General features: G+C 33.3%; 2 long non-coding RNA genes across 2 annotated transcripts; both read left to right on the top strand.

Annotated features, from left to right (window-relative positions):
* The first annotated feature begins 4,914 nt into the window (after positions 1-4,914).
* On the top strand, positions 4,915-6,117 carry LOC116406084. Its single transcript, XR_004219147.1, has 3 exons — positions 4,915-5,104; positions 5,565-5,639; positions 5,760-6,117. It is a non-coding gene; the product is annotated as an uncharacterized LOC116406084 (long non-coding RNA).
* Positions 6,118-13,433: 7,316 nt separating this feature from the next.
* LOC116406080 lies at positions 13,434-15,777 on the top strand. Its single transcript, XR_004219145.1, has 5 exons — positions 13,434-14,274; positions 14,472-14,534; positions 14,960-15,435; positions 15,509-15,584; positions 15,732-15,777. It is a non-coding gene; the product is annotated as an uncharacterized LOC116406080 (long non-coding RNA).
* Positions 15,778-21,990: the final 6,213 nt, after the last annotated feature.

Raw genomic sequence — 21,990 nt, 5'->3', positions numbered from 1 at the left:
TCGATCTGTTCATGATGATACAAATTTGTTATGATCATATTGCATTTTTTGAAGTTTTGGGGTATTTTTCTTCCATTTCTTTTCTACTTCCAATTTCATTTTCAATTTCTGCTTATTTTTTATTCTTTCTTTATGTATATTATTTTCTAATGGTCACAAGTTGTGCAATGTCTTTCTTTTAAGTCATTGGCTACTTTGTAAAGAGAAAAACAAAGTTAACTATATCATCATTCTACTCTTTCTACCCCATTTCCATAAAGAAGCAAGAAACCAGCTAACAGGCCAGATCGAACTGGCTTAAAGACTCAATTGGCCATTTAGTCTTTCGAGATTTAACATTCTGTCATTGTTGTCGTTGCCCTTAAATCTCCTCACAATCTCTTTGTTCTTGCAACAATCATTAAGAAAAATCTGTGTAAACTGAACCCCATGTCTTCCCTTCTCTTCCCACCGGCTCGAGAATTTTTCCCACTCTCCACTGCAAAACCCATTTTGGAGCTTATTCGATCAGTTCATGTTGATACAAATTTTTCCGAATCGTAATGCATTTGTAACTTTTGGAGTATTTTTCTTCCTTCAGTTTGTTTTCTACTTTCACTTTCATTTTCAATTTCTGCGTATTTTTTATTCTTTTTTATGTATATTGCTTTCTAATGGTCATTTGTGGTGCAAATTCTTTCCTTTAAATCATTGGTTATTTTGTAAATAGAAAAACAAAGTGAACCATGTCATCGTTCTACTCTTTCTATAACATTTCCATAAGGTTTATTTTGCAGTTATCGTTGGTTAGAGTTGTTCTGTTTTTTTCTGCTCTGATTTCATTGCATTGTTTTGAAGAATTTAAAGTTATGGGTTGTGATGATCCTTTCTTAGAAACGGTTTGGCATTCCTAGAGACTGCTTATGTGAGTTGGAATCGCACTGTAAAATCCATTTTGGAGCTTGTTCGATCTTTTCATGGTTATACAAATTGGTTATGATCATATTGTACTTGGAACTTTGGGGGTATTTTTCTTCCTTCCATTTTTTCTTCTACTTCCAATTTCATTTTCAATTTCTGCATATTTTTTATACTTTCTATTATATATTGTTTTCTAATGGTAATTTGTGGTGCAATGTCTTTGATTTAAGTCAATGGTTATTTTGTACGTAAAGAAACAAAGTGAACTATGTCATCGTTCTACTCTTTCTACAACATTTCCATAAAGTAGCAAGAAAACAGCTAAAGATCAAACTGCCTAAAACATTCGATTGACCATTTAGTCTTTTGGGATTTAACATTCTGCCATTCTTGTGGTTACCCTTAAATCTCCTCACAAACCTCTTTGTTCTTCCAGCAATTATTAAGAAAAATCCCTGTAAACCGAACCCCATGTCTTCCCTTTTCTCCCCACCGGCCAAAATTTTTCCTTCCATTATTTGTTATGATCATATTGCTTTTAGAACTTTTGGGGTATTTTTCTTCCTTCCATTTTTTCTACTTTCAACTTCATTTTTATTTTATGGATTCATCATTCAATTTCAGCAAACCCACTGCTTATGGTCAAAAGCAAATTTAAGTTGACAATGGTTAGAAGATATAATATTACATTTACCTCATAAGTTTTTGGATGAATTGGTGATTTAACATGGTCTAGAGTGAATAGTTTAGGAGGTCTGTTAGGCCACCATTGTTATTTACTTATAATAGAAGAAAGAAAAATAAGGCACTTTAGGAACTAACAATAGTTACTTAAAAAAGATGACAGTTATCTAAAACAGGAAGTTAAATGAACGAGAGGGAGATGGGAAAGGGCAGGCAGTTTTTAGTAAAAGGAAGGGCCTGCAATACTCCATGAGAGATAGGGGAAGCAGAAGGCTCATGATCCTTTTTTGGTTTTAATTGTAGTATTTTTAATTTTGTTTATTTGTGTTTTGGAGTAGGAGGGTTTCTTTGTTTGTTGTTTGTAATTTCTATGTAATTTTCTTTTTATTGTAACATTGAGTTTCAAATATCAATATAATAGAAACACCACATCTGTGTTCTATCAAGGTTGTATGTTCAAAAGTGAGTAGATAGTTGAGGAGGTCCTTATGTTCAAAAGTGAAGTGAATTCTAGGTGATACAATATAAAATTTATCTTAACCCATCAGCTTAAGCTTTTGGGTGATTAAATGGTTTAACAATAATATGATTCCAAAGTAGAAATCAAGTGGAGAGGACACAAAGGCTAGTATTTTAGGTAAAGGTGAAGAAAGGTTCTTTATTCAATTTCTAATGCTGGGCTGTAGAACATAATTATGGTTGAAGTTGTAATAGTACTCTACTTCATTTGTACAATGCCTTCTACTTCTATTGTACAATGTACTCTACTTCATTTGTACAATGCCTTCTACTTCTATTGTACAATGCATACTAATTAAGTTGAGTCAACATTGTTAAATAAAAAAAGCTGCTTGATGTTGGTTGAGTCAACAATCAATTCTTTACTGTAACTAATGTTGAAGTTGTGTTTGTATTCTGTGATGAACTAGATGGATGGGCGTGGGATTGACTCATTAGCAAGATTTTACCTGTATTTTGGATATACTCAAAAAGAAGAATTATCATTCCCAGCCAAAAAGTTGAAAGCATTTTGGTTTTCACCTCCCTCCATTTCTAATGCTGCTGATGATGGTGATGGAGTCAATGGACCTCTGCCAAGAGTGTTCATATCACAAATTCTCGTGGATTAGTTGAGTAAATAAACTCAAGGTGCGTTTCACCAAATTCTCGATATGCAAAAATCTGAATATATTTTTTTCCTGAAATTTGGCTACAACCTGTATCTTGGTGCTGCAGTAAGTGTATTGTTTTTTTTTAAACACAAACTACTAGCATTTTTATTATTGAACTGATGAACAAAAATTCAGACAAATTAATCATTTACCTCATTTTTCCCTCCTCTCAAAATACATCATGGAAAGAATAAAACAAACACAAAATCAATAACATGAGGCAAACCACAGTTTGAACCATGCACAATGCTCTCTCTTTCTAGACTTTTAATGCACGGTCATTCTGTTTTCCGGCACTGGTTGTAAAGCAGTTCTCACTTTCACGCCACCTCCAACAACTTATTGTGTTGATGTTATTATTTTCCATCTTCTTATGGTTAAGTTGGAGTTTTTCCTTGAACAACTTCCTCAGCTGCCTTAGGCTAGTATTATCATTCTTCACCACTAACTGAATGAACTTTGCTTTGTTCTGTTCTTTTTCAGCTTCTTCTTCCTCAGCATCTGGGTTGTCCATTAGCAAACTAATGGTTTGTTCTTCAACGGGAGATTTGGCTTCTATTGTTGGCCTAGGGAATTGGTTTGCCAATGATTGAACTGCATTGTTGTTGGAGGATGTGATAGTGATTTCCACCAAAGCTTCCTCACATTGAACAATGGCATTTGGGATTTCTGGTTGTGAGTCGATAGCTTCGACAATTATGTCTTTAGGAAGAGTTTCTTCTTCCATTTTCCATTGGATCTTGACATCAACCAAATCATCAGAAACATTCTCGGGGAACTCCTCCGTGGACTTATTGATAATTGTATCATCTTCTTCAGCTTGAACGGAACTTTTCTCCATTTTTGTTTCCTTCTTGTCTCCTTCAATGTCAGCATCTGATGCTACATTTCCGGTTGTGGGATCTGATCATTTTCATCTTGATCGTCTTTCACTTCCAAAGATTCTTCATCACTGCTCAAGGCATCATCTCCATCAACTTCAGTTTCTTCTTCCACATTTTCGTGGGGAAGAGACAGTTCTTCAGCAGAGTTATTCACGTGTGTTTTCTTCTTCAACATCTTCTTCAATTTTATGTTCCAATTCACAGGTAGACTCATTTTGTTGAGATTCAAATTCCATACCAAATTCTTCTGCAATGCTCGATTTGTGAACTTCAGTAACATCCAAGTCTTCAGTAGGCAGAGAAGATTTGTCAGATTCATTGATTTCCTCAGCAGAAATCTCCACAAAATCATCATCTTTCGAAACTTCATTTACTTTTTCATCTTCAGAGAAGCATTGCACATCCGAGTTAGCATGAGGTGCCTCTGTTTTAGAATCATCAACGCTCTTTGCACTAATTACATTTTCATCAAAAGATTTTAACAGATCATCAAGAACCATTTCTGGTTCCTTCTCTGAGAGTGCAGTAAGTGTATTGTTAGCAATGTAGTAGGCATAAGGTAGGAACATGATGCATTTTGTGTTTTATCCATCTAAGTTTTTGGTTTATGCAACAAAACCTTAGCTTGAATTACAACTTCATATCATTTTTCCTACTGCATTCAGGACATAATCAGAAGATACACTGAATGTTCTTGCATTGGGAAGAAGCATGCTGCTTTGGCTGGTTCTTTGGGTTCCTTCACATGGGAAAAGCCTTCACATTCAGAGTTTGAGCAATTAGCAAGGCTATTATTCTCCCATGACTCTGAAACTTATGTTATTTAGTTCACCATATTATCGTCGATAATGAACCAAATTTCATTTCTGAATTGCGATTTGACCAAGAATTTGAAAACAAAAATGCATATTGTTTTCTTTTTTATTCTTTTCTATTGCGTATCATTTTCTATTGGTCATTTGTTGTGCAATGTCTTCTTCTTAAGTCATTGGTTACTTTGTAAAGAGAAAAACAAAGTGATTTATTTCATCGTTCTACTCTTTCTACAACATTTCCGTACAAAAACAAGAACACTGCTAACAGGTAGATCAAACTTCGCTAAAATTCGTTTCCCTTCTTGGAAGATATTCGTCCATGCCTAAACTTGCAGCTGGAAACTGATTGTTCTCGATCATGTCCAGTGCTGAACCCCCAAATGGATTGGAAGGATCAAGGGTGAAGGTTTATTTTCTTCTTATCGTTGGTTAGAGTTTTTCTTTCGTTTTCTTCTGCTTTGAGTCAATTCCATTGTTTTTTAAGAATTTAAAGTTATGGGTGTGATGATCCTTTGTTAGGAACGTTTTGGCAAGACTGGAGACTGCTTATCTGAGTCGGAATCCCACTGCAAAATCATTTTGGAGCTTATTCGATCAGTTCATGTTGATACAAATTTCTCTTGATCGTAATGCATTTGGAACTTTTGGAGTATTTTTCTTCCTTCCATTTATTTTCAACTTTCAATTTCATTTTCAATTTCTGCGTATTTTTTATTCTTTCTTATGTATATTGTTTTCTAATGGTCATTTGTGGTGCAAATTCTTTCCTTTTAAGTCAATGGTTATTTTGTAAATAGAAAAACAAAGTGAACCATGTCATCGTTCTACTCTTTCTACAACATTTCCATAAAGAAGCAAGAAAACAATAGTCTTTTGTGATTTAACATTTTGCCATTCGTGGCGATACCCTTAAATCTCCTCACAATCTCTTTGTTCTTCCAACAATCATTAAGAAAAATCCCTCGAATCTGAACCCCATGTCTTTTCTTTTCTCCTCACCAGCTAGAATTTTGCCCACTCTCCAAACAAAATCTTTTCAACCTTATTTTTCTTTACTACCCATTTCCAAAAATTTGATTTCCCTCCTCGAAAAATCATCGTCCATGCAGAAACCTGCGGCTGGGAGCTGATTGTTCTCGATCAAGTCCAGTGCTGAACCCCCAAATGGATTGCAAGGATCAAAGGTTAAGGTTTATTTTTTTGTTATCGTTGGTTAGAGTTTTTGTCTTTTTTTTTTCTGCTTTGAGTTAATTTCATTGTTTTTGAAGAATTTAAAGTTGTGGGTTGTGCTGATTCTTTCTTAGGAACGTTTTGGAAAACCTGGAGACTGCAAATCTGAGACGAAATTCTACTCAAAATCCGTTTTGGAGCTTGTTCTATCTGTTCATGGTGAATCAAGTCCGTTTTGTTCTGCTTGCACTTTCATTTTGAATTTTTGCATATTTTTTATTCTTTTCGATGTATATTGTTTTCTAATGGGCATTTAGTGTGCAATGTCTTTCTTTTAAGTCATTGGTTACTTTGTAAAGAGAAAAAAAAGTGAATTATGTCCTTGTTCTACTCTTTCTACAACATTTACATAAAAAAGCAAAAAAACTGCTAAAACAGGCAAATCAAACTTCCTTAAGCATTCAATTGGCCATTTAGTCTTTTGGGATTTAACATTCTTCCATTCTTTTTGTTACCCTTAAATCTCTTTGTTCTTCCAACAATCATTAAGAAAAATCATTGTAAACCGAACCCCATGTGTTTCATTTTTCTCCTCATCGGCCAGGATTTTGTTTGGGGAGTTGACAAAATTCTGGCCGATGAGGAGAAAAATGAAACACATGGGGTTCGGTTTACAATTTTGTCAACTCCCCAAACAAAATTCTTTCAACCTTATTTTTCTTCACTACCAATTTCCAAAATCTTCATTTCCCTCGGAGAATCTTTGTCGATGCCGAAACTTGCGGCTGGGAACCAATAGTTCTCAATCATGTCCAATGTTGAACCTCCCATTGGACGACAATGATTAAGGGTTAAGGTGGATTTTTTTGTTATCGTTGGTTAGAATTCTTGTTGTGTTTTTTTCTGCCTTGATTTAATTCCATTGTTTTTGAAGAATTTAAAGTTATAGGTTTGTGATGCATGTTGATGGGAAGCTGAATCCTTTGTTCGGAAAGTTTTGGTCAACATGGATGCAATTTGTTGGAGTCAGAATCCCATTGCAAAATCTGTTTTGGGGATTGTTCAATTTGTTCATGATGATACAACTTGTTATGTTCACATTGCATTTATAACTGTTGGGGTATTTTTCTTCCTTCCATTTTTTTTCTACTTCCAATTTCATTTTCAATTTCTGGATTGAGCATTCAATTTCAAGAAACCCATTGCATATTTGTCAAAAGAAAATTTCAGTTGGCAAGTGTTTTGGAACATCAGGAAAAAATAATTGTATAGTTTATAAGTTCGGGTAATTTTGAGGTAGTTGTCCGGTAATGAATTTTTCTAAATTACCTTGACTCTACCTTAATATAGGACGTGTGTGTCTTCTAATTTCACTTTAGTTGGGCCTTTCTTTTTACTGGATCTTATTTTGTATTGGTCATTCGTTGTGCAAGCCTGGAGCCGGCTTCTATGAGTCGGAATCCCACTACAAAATTCGTTATAGAGCTTGTTCGATTTGTTCACAGTGAGACATGTTTGTTATGATCATATTGCATTTAGAACTTTTGGGGTATTTTTCTTCCTTCCATTTTTTTCCTACTTCCAATTTCATTTTTAATTTCTGCATTTTTTTTATTGTTTCTTGAGTATATTGTTTTCTATTGGTCATTTGTTGTTCAATGTCTTTCTTTTAAGTCATTGGTTACTTTGTAAAGAGAGAAACAAAGTGAACCATGTCATCGTTCTACTCTTTGTACAACATATCCATAAAGAAGCAAGAAAATTGCATATAGCCATACCAAACGTACAATTCAATTCCCATTCCTCTGTCTTTTCCCTAGCTTGAAAGAGAATTTCTTTCTTCCTTCTTCCTCTCAATTGGCCATTTAGTCTTTTCGGGGATTTAACATTCTGCCATTGTCGTTGCCGTTAAACCTTCTCACAATCTCTTTGTTCTTCCAACAATCATTAAGAAAAATCTGTGTAAACTAAACCCCATTTCTTCCATTCTCTTTCCACTGGCTAGAGTTTTTCCCACTCACCAAACAAAATCCTCTCAACCTTATTTTTCTTCACTACCCATTTCCAAAATTTTCATTTACTTGGAAATTCTTTGTCGATGTCGAAACCTGCAGCTCGGAATCGATTGTTCTCGATCATGTCCCGTTCTGAACCTCCCAATGGACTGCAAGGATCAAGGCTTAAGGTTTATTTTTTTTGTTATTGTTGGTTAGATTTCTTGTTTTGTTTTGTTCTGCTTTAAGTTAATTGCATTGTGTTTGAAGAATTTAAAGTTATGGGTGAGATGATCCTTTCTTAGGAACGTTTTGGTATGGATTGATGTGGCAATATGGATTGATGTATCTTTTTCAAGTAAAAAATAATTAAAAGCTGATAAATACACAACATAAATTAATTACAACGTAGAAACAAAATAATTACAGTTGAAGAATGTGGATATTTTGGTATTTTATAAAATACCGTGCACGTGCAAAAAATACTATTTGCTAAAATTCAAAAGAAAAAGTAGTTTGTCATTTTTCAAAATGATCCATAAAAATGTTGTTATATCTCTTATGACAAAGAGTGTGAATCTACTAGTCCATATTCGACTTGTTTTTTTGTTGGTAAAATTGGATAAGACCGCATTATATTGAAATAAATACACTAATGACATTTTAAAACCAATAGTGATAGAAATTATAATTTAATTAATGTTCTTAAGTCAAATAAACATGGTTTAAAAGTCTTTATAAACACAATTAGTGTAATTGTTTTTAATTTTAATTCATTTACACATCTTTGTGCGTGTGTGAGTTTGTGTGGGTGCGTGCGCATGCGCATGTGCGTGTATGTGTGTGCGTTTGTGCGTATGTTCGTGTGTGGCTGTCGCGCGTGTGTACGTGTGTGTACACGTGCGTACATGTGTGTGTGCACATGTGTGCGTACATGTTTGCGTGTATGCACATTTTGTGCGTGTGCATGTGTGGGTGGGTGTGCACATGTGCTTGTGTGCAAACAAGTTGATATTTTTTAATGTAGACTTTCTCCTAGTTTTAAAATAATAATTTAGTTATCTTTATATTCAAACTATTAATGTTATTTTGAGATAAAGATGGTGAACAAGTTGATACTTTTTAGTTTTGAAATTCAATTAAGATTATTTCAATACAAAATCTATCGTTGCGATTTTAAAATTCTGAAAAATAATAATTTTGTTATTTTGAAATTCAATTTGGTTATTTTAAAATTCAAATTCAATTAGGTTATTTTGAAAATAGTAAGATTGTATAAAGTTATAAAAACTTGAACCAATTAGTTGAGTCTCGAGATATTAAGAAAAAAGTTATGACATGGGTTGATGTATCTTTTTCAGGTAAAAAATAATTAAAAGCTGATAAATGCATAACATAAATATATTACAACGTAGAAACGGAATAATTACAGTTGGAGAAAGTGGATATTTTGATATTTTATAAATTACCATGCACGTGCAATAAGGCTATATGTTAAAATTTTAAAAAAAAATAGTTTTGCCATTTTTTAAATTGACCCATAAAAACGTTGTTATATCTCTTATGAATAGTGTGAATCTACTAGTCCATATTCGACTTGTTTTTTTTTTTTTTTTGTAAAATTGGATAAAATCGCATTATATTGAAATAATCACACTAATGACACTTTTCAACCAATATTGATAAAAATTATAATTTAATTAATGTTATTAAGTCAAATGAACATGGTTTAAAAGTCTTTTTAAACACAAGTAATGTAATTGTTTCTTATCTTTAATTCATTTACGCAGTTTTGTGCATTTGTGCGTGTGGGTGTGTGGGTATGCGTGTGGGTGTGAGTGTGTGTTCGTGCGTGTGTGTATGCGTGCGAGTGTGTGCGCGTGCAGGTGTACGTTTGTGCACATTTGTGCATGTGGGTGGGTGTGTGTATGCGTGTGTGCATTCGTGTTTGTGTGCTGATGTGCACACGTGTGTGTGTGTCTGTGTGTGTGCTTATGTGTCTGTGTGTGTGCGGACGCGTATGTGCTTGTGCGTGTGGGTGTGTCGATGTGTGTGCGCTCATACGTGCGTGTGTACGTGTGTGCGCGTTTGCCCGTGTCCGTGTGTGCTTGTGTGTGAACAAGTTGATATATTTTAATGTTGAGTTTCTCTCAATTTTAAAATAATAATTTTATTATCTTGATATTCAAGTCATTAATGTTATTTTGAGATAAAAGATAGCGAACAAGTTGATATTTTTTAATTTTGAAATTCAATTTAGGTTATTTTAATACAAAATCTATCTGAGATTTTGAAATTTTGAAAAATAATAATTCTGTTATTTTGAAATTCAATTTGGTTGTTTTGAAATTTCAATTCCATTAGGTTATTTTGGAAATTGTAAGATTGAGTAAATTTATGAAAATCTTGAATCAATTACTTGAGTCTCGAGATATTAAGAAAAAATTTATGATATAGGTTTATGTATCTTTTTCAGATAAAAAAATAATTAAAAGTTGATAAATGCATAACATAAACTAATTACAAAGTAGAAACAAAATAATTACAGTTGGAGAAGATGGATATTTTGGTATTTTAGAAAATACCATGCACGTGATAGAATGCTATTTGCTAAAATTCAAAAGAAAAAGTAGTTTTGTCATTTTTAAAATGACCCATAAAAACGTTGCTATATCTCTTATGACAAAGAGTGTGGATCTACTTGTCCATATTCGACTTGTTTTTTGTTGGTAAAATTGGATAAAACTCCATTATATTAAAATAATTACACTAATGACACTTTTCAACCAATATTGATAAAAATTGTTATTTAATTAATGTTATTAAGTCAAATGAATATGGTTTAAAAGTTTTTCTATACACAATTAATTTAATTATTTTTTAATTTTAATTTATTTACACATCTTTATACATGTGTGTGTGCGCGTGTGTTCGTGTGTGTGTGCGTGTGCGCGTGCGTGTGTAGGTAATTGTGGATGGGTGTGCGTGCATATGTATGTGTGTGTGTGTGTGCAAAAGTGCGTGCGTGCGCACCTGTGCGAGTGTGCTTGCGTGCATGTGTATGTGTGCGTTCGTGCGTGTGTGCGTGTGCGAACATGTTGATATTTTTTAGTGATGAGATTCTTCCAATTTTAAAATAATAATTTCGTTATCTTGATGTTTAAGTCATTAATGTTATTTTGAGATAAAAATAGCGAACAAGTTGATATTTTTTAATTTTGAATTCAATTAAGGTTATTTTGATACAAAATCTATGTTGAGATTCTCAAATTCTGAAAAATAATAATTTTGTTATTTTGAAATTCAAATTCAATTGGGTTATTTTGAAATTAGTAAGATTGAATAATGTTATTAAAATATTGAATCAATTAGTTGAGTCACAAGATATTAAAAAAAAGTTGCAATATGGATTGATGTATATTTTTCAAGTAAAAATTAATTAAAAGCTGATAAATGACATAAATTAATTACAATGTAGAAACTAAATAATTACAATTGGAGAAGGTGGATATTTTGTAAAATACCATGCACGTGCAAAAAATGTTATTTGCTAAAATTCAAAAGAAAAAATAGTTTTTCCATTTTTTAAAATAACTCATAGAAAAGTTGTTATATCTCTTAGGACAAAGAGTGTGGATCTACAGGTCCATATTCGACTTATTTTTTGTTGGTAAAATTGCATAAAACCGCATTATATTGAAATAATGACACTCTTAAACCAATATTGATAGAAATTATAATTTAATTAATGTTTTTAAGTCAAATGAACATGATTTTTACTCCTAAACATAATTATTGTAATTGTTTTTTAATCTTAATTCATTTACACATCTTTGTGCATATGTGTGCGTGCGCGTGTGCGTGTGGGTGAGTGTGCGTGTACGCTAGCGTGTGCATGTGTATGCGCGTGTGTTTGTGCGTGTGTCCGTGTGTGCGCATGTGCACGTGTGTGTGTGTCTGTGTGTGCTCGTGTGCGCGTGTGCTTGTATACGAACAGGTTGATATTTCTTAATGTTGAGTTTCTTTCAATTTTAAAATAATAATTTAATTATTTTGATATTCAAGTCATTAATATTATTTTGAGATAAAGATAGTGAACAAGTTGATATATTTTAATTTTGAAATTCAATAACATAATTGAGATTATGAAATTCTGAAAAAAATAATAATGCGAGTGCATGTGTGTGCACGTGTGTGCGCGTGCGTATGTGTTCGTGTGTGTGCATGCGTATTTGTGTGTATACGTGTGCTTGTACGCGCATGTGCGAGTGCGCGTGTGCCCGTGTAGGTGGGTGTGCGTGTGTGTGAGTGCGCATGTGCCCGTATGGGTGGACGTGCGTGTTTGTGTGCATGTGTATGTGGATGTGTGCATGCGCTCATGCGTGTGTTCGTGTGTGGGTGTGTGCGTGTGCATGTGTACCCGTGTGGGTGGGTGTGCGTGTGTGAGTGCGCATGTGGTCGTGAGGATGGGTGTGAGTGTGAGTGTGCACATGTGTGTGTGTTTGTGTATGCGTGTGCATGTGTGCGTGTGTGCATATGTGTGTGCACACTGCCTTCACATGGATGTCAAAGAAGCAACCCATTGTTACTCTCTCTACGTGTGAAGCATAATATGTGGTTGCTACCTCATGTGTTTGTCATGTAATTTGGTTGCGAAATCTATTAAAGGAGTTATGATATTGCCAAAAGAAGAGCCAACCAGAAGTTTTCATAGATAACAAATCAACAATTGCTTTGGCCAAAAACTAGTTTTCCACAACCAGAATAAAGCACATTGATACACATTATTATTATATTAGAGAGTGCATCAGAAGAAAGGAAGTATAGTTAGAGTGCGTGAAGACTCGTGATCCGGTAGCCAACATTTTCACTAAGCCTCTTAAAAAAGAAGAATTCACAAAATTGAGAGACCTGCTTGGAGTAACAAAATCAAGTTTAAGAGAGGATGTTGAAATATAAACTTGATTTTGGGTTTAACAATATTTAGGCATAGCCCAAATAAAAGCCAAATTTCTATAAAGTATTAATTACTACAATATTCTAGATAAATCAATTGTAGGAGATATTTAGAGAAGATTGAAGATACATTTAGAAAATATAAGAAATGAGTGTAATTGTAAAGAATATTCTAGAGAGTCATTTGTAACCGTTAAATAAAGAATGTGTTGCCAAAATCCTAGCCATTCATTTAGGAGTGACAACTAGGATAAATAAGAGGGATGTCCTACGACTTGTATTAAGTCAAAAAAATAGAAGTGTCTAATAACACAAGTAGCCTCTTATCTCAATTCTCTCTTCCAAATTTCCTCCAACCTCCAAAAATCCTTTCCAACAGTGTATCATTGTATGAGTTAGTAGTAGTAGAAAGAGGAGGGCGATATTTGTTGGCTTCATCCCGTCTTTTAGGCTTATAGAAGGTAGTTTGGGAGGGGGTGTCCACTAAAGTTGATGCCAAATCTTTGTTTTTGGAGGCATAAAAAAATGATGAAATTGTTAAGCAACTCTTAGAAAACAATACAATTTGACATTTTATAGTTGAGGAATTGATCTGAAGATTGATAAGCTTATTTGCTTGGACTAAAAAAGTTTGTTTAATTTTTTTAAAAAATGAAAATGGCTACAATTAGGTTTTTCTCCCAGTGTTACTAAAGTTTGATTGAAATGCCTTCAGATTTAAATTTCTAAATGGTTTGTTGAATTAGTGTTTAATTATCTCATAGGTTAACTTTCGCTCTTACTATTGATGCGTGACTACAATTGGTATGTCTGAAAGTGAAACCTAAACCTTTCCTTCACTAGAAGAAATATGGGCTTTAGTGTCGGGTGAAAAAAATGAAAATCTGGCTTTAATGTCATTTCTGAAAAGACGGATCATTAATGTCGGTTTTAAATCGACATTAATGATATTTCCATTTTTAATTTTTAAATTTTTTTTATTATGTGAAAACTGACATTAAAGACCCTTCCCCTTTTTAATTTCTTTTTTAATTTTTTTAAGTTGTAAAAATTAAATTTCCCTCTCTCTCTTACTTTACCCATTCCTATCAAAATTTTCTCTCTCGATTTCGAATTTCCTTCTCCCTTCTCTTCTCATTCTATGACCTAAAACTCATCGTCGTCTTTGTGCCCATAATTCAACCCAATCGCCATCGTGGCTAAGACTCTTCCTTCAAGTCTTTCCCAGTCGCCATTGTGCTTTGGCTATCGAGAAACGCCTCTGTTGTGCTCAATCATCTTCGACCATTCGCAGTCGCCCAGAACTCTTCCTTCAAGTCTTTCCCAGTCACAGTCGCCGTCGTGCTTCCGCCGCAAGAGTCCCTCGTGTCCAATCATCTTCGAATCCACCACCATAGCCACCACCGTGCCCAGCCATTGCAACCATCGCGTGCCCAGCCGTCATCTTTGGCTAGCACAGGGCAGACCAAGACAGAGGGCAACTCAACCCGTGAATACCAATCTGGCATTACTTCATCAGACATTGGACGAAAGAGAGTGGACTACAGAGGCCCTTTCGAGCCTTCTTCTGGAGGTTCAAAGAATTTTCATACGTTACAAAAAGGGTCATAATCACTTGAGATCGTCCATCAGAAGTGTTAACATAGATCTCTATGCCGATGAGGATTTGGGCAACACACCTATGAACGAAGAAGTGAAGGTAATTAACTTTGTTGTCACTTTTAAAATTTTAATGTTTATAGGATAAATTGTTCTTAATGATGCTTTTAATACTTGTAAAGTAAACACCGTGCAAATTGGCTATAGGAACAATTAATAATATTGTTGCAATAGCAACCGTACTTGATGATAGCAATGGTGGTCCCAATGTTAAAATCTTGGTGGACTTGCTCACAGGAGGAGATTGTAGTTTACCTATTCCAGTGAAGGGCAAGATAGAGACTTTAAATCAAGCATTAGGTAATATTGTTGAATGACCTTGTTGACTTGTTTATGTGCTATTGAAGCTTTGATATTTATTTGTGATTGTATTTTAGGTTTTGATATTATTTTGTTTGTGCTTGGAGCATTCAACCCCAAAGGATGTCTGTATTCTTCAAATTACATAAATGTTAATGGAACCATTAAGCTCTTATATGGACATGTCGTGAACAACATGAAGGATGTAGATATGGTTCGCATCCTAATGAACGAGCTAATTTCGGTAAAAACAAATTCATTTATTTAGCTCGTTAGGACTTGCTCCATTATTGCGGCATGGTAGAAATAGGCTATATGTGCGGATAGCATACATTACGTAAGTAAACATCTTTTACTCATCTTTATGTCCAAAACTATAGCTATAGTTATTTTGTTCCTTTTTAACTAAGGTTGCTTTTACTTAGATATCTTTGGGATGAATGTGATTGTGGAAGCAAGTTTTTTGTTATGACCAAGCAAAAATAACATCACATATCAAGGATCGTGATCTCCGATCCAGAAATTTTGCCAACCAGTTAGAAGCGGCTACCTTGGAACAAATAGTTCTAATTCCGTATAATACTGGGTAAATAAATAAGATTAACACATTATTATGTTTTTCATTGAGGTTAAATGTATACTCACATTGAAGATGTTTATTGTAGTTTTCATTGGATGTTGCATGTCATCGATCTTCGAACAGTTTATGTTTTGGACTCTCTTCGAAGTAAAGTTAATGAAGACATCCATGGAGTCATAAATGTGACTTATGATTTACTTCTTATTTGACTTCATTGTCTTCTAATTCTAATGTTTCCAAATGTATAGAGGATTAAAAACATGGCAAGCTAAGCATGATTTACAACATTATCGGTCAAATCCGAAATGGAAACCTATAAAGGTAATTTGCATTGACACATAATTATTTTCAATGAAACATAAGAATAATTTGTATGTAATTTATATACATGTAGTGTCCTCGTCAATTGGATTCGGTTGGGTGTGGGTATTATGTCCAAAAGTATATACATGAAATCGTGCATAATTCTAGTACTCCCATCACTAGCCTTGTAAGTTTCGTGCATAATTCTAGTACTCCCATCACTAGCCTTGTAAGTTTCTACTTTCACTTTTTATATGTTACAAATTACATAAATTATCTAAACTTAGTCTTTTCATACCTTTCTTTTTACGTAGTTTAATACAAAAAAGTGCATATACGCAAGAGGAGATTGACGAGATTCGAACAAAATATGCAAGCTTTGTTAGCCGATTTGTGTAAGCTTTTACACTTTTTTTTGTAGTATATAAGTTACTAGTACTAATACTAATTGTTTTAATATATAAGCTACGAGATTCTAGTACTACTTGTTGTACATACTTTAATTTTGAGGTTTTCTGCTTGTAGTAGTTTATGAATAAGTGTTGTATTGTAGTGTTTTAGGTGTTGACTTTAGAGTGTATTTGTTGTAGTACTATGTGGAAAGTGTGTATTAGTGGAGGAATTTGTTGTACACATACTTTAATACTTTACATATTATTTACTTGATTGATATGTGTATTTTTGTAGTATTATGAAAGTGTGGAAAAGTGTATTTTTGTAGTTTTCCATGGAAGCGTGGAAGTGTATGTGCTGGTTTTGTGGCCTCTTACCATGTTGAATTCTATAGCTAGAAATAGTATTAGTTTGCCATTGGATGTGTGGAAGTGTATGCTGGTTTTGTAGGGGTTGATCTTCCTTGTAGGTGAAATGGAAATATTGGTTTGCCATGGAAGTGTGGAAATGTATGTGTTGGTTTTGTAGATTTCTTACATGTTGAATTCTATAGCTAGAAATAGTATTAGTTTGCCATTGGATGTGTGGAAGTGTATGCTTGTTTTGTAGGTGTTGATCTTCTTCCTTGTAGGTGAAATGGAAATATTGGTTTGCTATGGAAGTGTGGAAAAATGTATATATGTTGGGTTTTTAGGTGTTGAATTCTGTAGCTAGAAATATTATTAGTTTGCATCGAAGTGTGGAAGTGTATGTGCTGGTTTTGTAGGTTTGAATTCTATATAGCTAGAAATAGTATTAGTTTGCCATTGGATGTGTGGAAGTGTATGCTTGTTTTGTAGGTGTTGATCTTCTGCCTTGCAGGTGAAATATGGAAGTAATATATAAGGTTTGCCATGGAGTGGTAGACAGCTAGCAATCATGCAACAATTATTTTTTATACTTTTTTAATATTCGATGACGAACATTTCATGTCGTAATTCGTAACAAATAATGTCGATTTCGACACCATGAAAAATAATTAAAATAAATAAATTAAAAACAAACAAGGCTTTGATGTCGGTTTAAAAACGACATTAAAGGAAAACCAACAGTAAAGGTCAACAATTACGCCATAAAAAATGTTGATTTAAAACCGACATCAGTGGCCATCAATGATGCATTTGATGTCATTTTTAAACTGACATCAAAGCAAAAATGACATTAAAGGCCTTTAATAACGCTAGCATAGATGTCAATTCCGAACTGACACCGAAGGCCATTAATGTCGGTTCTAAACTGACAATAAAGAGCAAATTTCTTCTAGTGCTTGCTCCATATTATAAGTAGATTTTCATTTAGCTAACTGCTAAAGTGAACTTATGGACTTCCACTTAGGGTTCAGTCGTTATATTCTCGATAGCCGAGCCCCATATTGTTTGCAATGGAATGAGTCCTCACATTATAACCCTTGAGGAGACGAACATGAGAGCTTTTCCCTTCTCGTAACACGAAGAAGTGAAAGATTAGCTCTATTTCTTGTCACCAGGGAGCATTATTTCATGGGAGTAGATGTAGAGACAATATTTGGAAAAGTTCTTTTCAACCTTTTATGCTACTAGTGTGAGGAAGAAAATCTATGGCATCACACAAGGAAAGGATGAATCACTTTACGATTATTGGGGGAGATACTTGGCTCAGTGCCAAGTTTTTCATCATTAGGTACAGAACCATATGTTGATTCAATATTTATATGGGTGATTGTTGCAATGAGATAAAATGATTATTGATGTGGAGGCATGAGGTGCTCTTAAGGATAATACGACAACTAAAGTAAATAAATTGATTTCACTTTGAAATGTAAATTTATTAGGTCCCTTCCTAGTATGTAAAGGGTATTAAGGTTATTACATATTGACTGTAATTTGAAATGTTCATATTTACTTTGAAAATTAGTATAATGTATGGTGATATATTATAATATAAAATTTATCTTTTAATTGAACTTTATTATATAAATTTAATTTTGTATATGATTTAAAATTAATTTATGAAATAATAAATATTTGAATGAGTTCAAATATTAATTTAATATGAATTAAATTTGTAATAAAACTATAGATTAAAATTTAATACGTATATGATACAAATTCAAACAATAGGTTATGAGAGAAATTCATATATGAGTATGATTCAAATCTATATTAAATCAAATATAAAATATTTAATTTAGAAATTAAATAATTGAAGAATTAATTAATAATTTAGTTTAATTCTATTTAATTAAATTCAAACTATTGGTTATGTGAGAGATATTCATTTAAATGTGATTTAAATGAAATATTAATTAAATGTGATTTAAATAATTATTATATATTAACTAATTATTTTAGTGTTAATCAAATTTAAGTGGAATTTTCAAATATACTAATTAAATTGAAACTAATTAGCATAATAATTAAATTCTCTATAGCACATTTGAGTCTTTTTGTAAATAGTTTCAATTTTTTGCTATATTTTGTAAATAGTTTTAACTTTTTTGCTATTTGTGATCATTAATTTAAATTAAGATAATAACTTCCATATGTGGGTGTTATTTAGAGAATGTGGGATGCTCCCGTATTCCTATATCCAAGTGGCGGTGATTTCCAATTAAATATTAATTAGATTAATTTAAGAGTAATTTACATAAATGTAGAAAAATCCAAAATATTTATGGTTCGTATAACAAAATAAGAAAAGTCCATGATGCGAGATTATTTTTTCCCAAATTCCATAGACGTCCTTGGGATTTATATCTTCTTTGTGATTTATTAATAACGGGTCATCTCGATGCAATTAAGGTCGAGATCGAATAACTAAAGGCAAAAAAATTTCATTTCGGAGCATCTCAATGTAATGTATGCCCAAGATTAAATAGAATAAAGACAGAATTCTTTCATCCCGAGCCATTTCAGTGCAATTAAGGCCTGAGATCGAATAACTAAAGGCAGAAGTCTTTCATAATGTAGCATCTTAGGACAATGTATGCTCGAGACTGAATAAAATAAATGTAAATTTGTTTCATCCCAGGCCATCTCTCGGTGCAATTAAGGTTCAAGATCGAATAACTAAAGATAGAAGTCGATCGCTCCGGTTATTGAGGTGTTGTTTCTCTTCAACAATCAGGACTTAGTGTTAGTAAATGGTGAATGAAAATTATACTCAATCTAGGCGATATATCACTAAGCATGTTAACTGCATGTGAATTGCTCACTAGACCTTCATATCGTGTGGCAACTAAGTCCTCTTGAGTACAAGTTTTCTTACTACTTGTCCAAGTGCAAGTGAAATGGTAGGTTTACTTGGGTGATCCCGGGTCGAACATAAGGAATTGATTCAAGATATTAATTTTAGGTATTACTTATTATCTAGGCAGTATAAAAGAATTAAAGAATAACGAATGGTATAAAAGAAATACAAGAACAAACTACCACTAGATATCTACGCTTAGAGATTCTATAAGAGGGAATATGGATGACAAAATAGAAATGGGAACTAACTTGTATGCAAGAAAGAGCAAAGGAATGTCTTTGCGTTATAATGCGATTAAGTAACACGACAACTTTAATAGGATATATCTCGCTCCATCAAAACTAATAATGAGATCTATACCAATTCAAAGCTGCTCCATCAAAACTAATAATGGACACAGTCATTTTCTCTGACTCACTCAGTTTGTGTATCTGAAAGTATCTCTCAGCCCTAAACAACCAAGAATCAGGATCATTTCCCACAAAAACTGGCATTTCAATTTTTTAAATTTGCTTCGGTCGCCCGCAAATCTTCACCCTCCAACTTGGTATGTTTTTCCTCATATTTTCCTCCCATCATCGTCCAATCACTGACATCAACCATGCTGTCAACTCACTTGATGATCCTTCTAGTACTTCTTCCATCGTTGTCTTCCCTTTGATCATTCCTTCAATATATTTCAACAGTGTTTCTGGTTGCTGTTGTTTCTTCTCAGCCTGTACTCCTAACCTCTCAATACTCTTCGCCAAAGATGACACGTTTTCCTTGATTGTTGGCAGATCATGTAATTCTGCTCGAATGCCGGATATTTCTTGATCTACCATTTCCAACTTTTCCTCAATTCGCTTTTGAGCCATGATATAGAACTTCACAGATTCGATTTCTCCGATACCAAAATGATAGAACACCAAATAGTGTGTTCTACTAATTTATTAATCAGCCAAACATGTTCTAACACAGTCTTGAAAACAAAGTACTCGACAATTTGGAAGACAGAAAGCCCTAGAAGAGTGAATATCACGCTTTGGAGAATGCGAAATGGACTATGAACTGTGCAGAAGTTTTGCAAATGAAACCTCCCTTTCTCAGTTTATCTCCTCATGTTTGTCCCTTGTGTTTGCATGCTTTAGAAGATTTACATCATATTTTCTTCTCCTGCCTACATGCAAAGAAGTGTTGGTTTTGGCTTACTTGGCTATCTTCATTTGAATTGGATTTTCGACTATAGATTTAGGAGAACGCGGTCCAGCTTATTTCATGTCCCATTCTCAAGAAGAAACCAAGATTGATTTGGTTAAATGCAGTAAAGGCCATTTTACCAGAAATTTGGTTTGAACATAATCAACTAATATTTCAAAATAAAGCTTTCTCTTGGACAACTCGAGTCGAAATGGCTAGAATCAATGCTTCTACTTGATGCTCTCTTTCAAAAGACATCAAAGATTTCTCCATACAAGATATAAGTCATAACTGGCCGACTTTCATTTTTAATTCTTAGTCCACTACTGTACTCTTATTTTATTTCTTTTGGATTTCTAGTGGTCTTAAATCTATGTTGTATAGTTATTGGGCAGTTTGTATGATCTATTCTAAACCTTGTCGTTGGTTTAGTTTTTTGGTTTAAGTCTCGATATGGTGAGAACGCTAAGTGGGTGTCAACCTAGATGAGATGTCCGAGTGCACTAGCTGATCCTAGGGCTTCTTTGTATTATCTTTTGTCTTGTCTACTCATTTTCAGCTTAATGAAGAGGCTCCTTTCCTATTTCAAAAAAAAAAAAAAAAAGGTAAATGTGTGATTCTTATAAAGTAAATTATCCTACAAATTAAAAGTTTGAACTTAGACTATTCCAAGTGCTTCACCAAATCTTAAATATTTGAACCAAGTGCACCAACTTTGCACAACACAACAATGTAAAACACATTAACTACTTTCTCTTTTATGCACATTATATATCAAATAAAAATATTAGAAGGGAAAAAATGGAGAGAAAAAAAACATACTAACAACGATAAAATATAATAAGCTTCAATCGAAGAGAGAAGGTTTGAAGAACATAATTCAAAGGTTCCCAAAATCATATCATAATTAGAAAGCCAATACCAACCACCAATTCAAAGAGAACACCTAATCTACCATACAAAAGTCTAAATATAATATTTTTTTTTAATCTTGTGTTTTAGTGTATGATGCAAGTGAAGCAAAACAATATTACAATATAAGATCTTTTTACCCTGATATTTATTAATCAACTAAGAAAAATTTGCGTTCAAAGTTGACCAAGAATCCAAGACTTTCAATCGGCAAAGGTAATATTCTGAACATGGTAGTTGGATGTGTTCCCTTTAGCATACTATCTTAAATAATCACTTTTTGTTATTTGAGAAAAACTCCATTTTCTCTTATTACGGAAAAAGGATTTGATAATAGGTAAGTATAATTTAATAGAAATTCTAACTAAAGAGAACTAATTATAAAAGAAAATAACGTCTAAAAAGAATAATTAAAAAAATAACTAAGGCAACTATACAATACAAATCTACACTTGGTAATCACAACTTTCGATCTTCCTTGTATGGAGTAACATTTTAAAGAGGCCGAACTAAGATAAAGATCTAAGCGAAAACTTCATCGATGGCATAAGAAAGATGGATGGAAACCTTATAATGATACATATTCTTACAAATCCAGATGTACGGGTGCTCGTGTGTGTTCAATAAAGTAAATAATAGAAAAAATTTCAAGCAAAAACCAAGCATAATAAATTTCTATGACCATTAAGACATCCATATTCTTATCGCTTCTCTCCCACGTTTCACGAAGGCCCTCAGCCATCTGCCAATTCCATTTGAATTATTTTTGATAAAGCCCATTAAAAAAAAAAGTTCAAAATGCGTGAAAAATGCACTTTG

This window comes from Cucumis sativus, unplaced genomic scaffold (genome assembly GCF_000004075.3).
Source record: "Cucumis sativus cultivar 9930 unplaced genomic scaffold, Cucumber_9930_V3 scaffold64, whole genome shotgun sequence".
NCBI lineage: Eukaryota > Viridiplantae > Streptophyta > Magnoliopsida > Cucurbitales > Cucurbitaceae > Cucumis > Cucumis sativus.
This window is presented reverse-complemented; position numbering and strand designations above follow the sequence as displayed.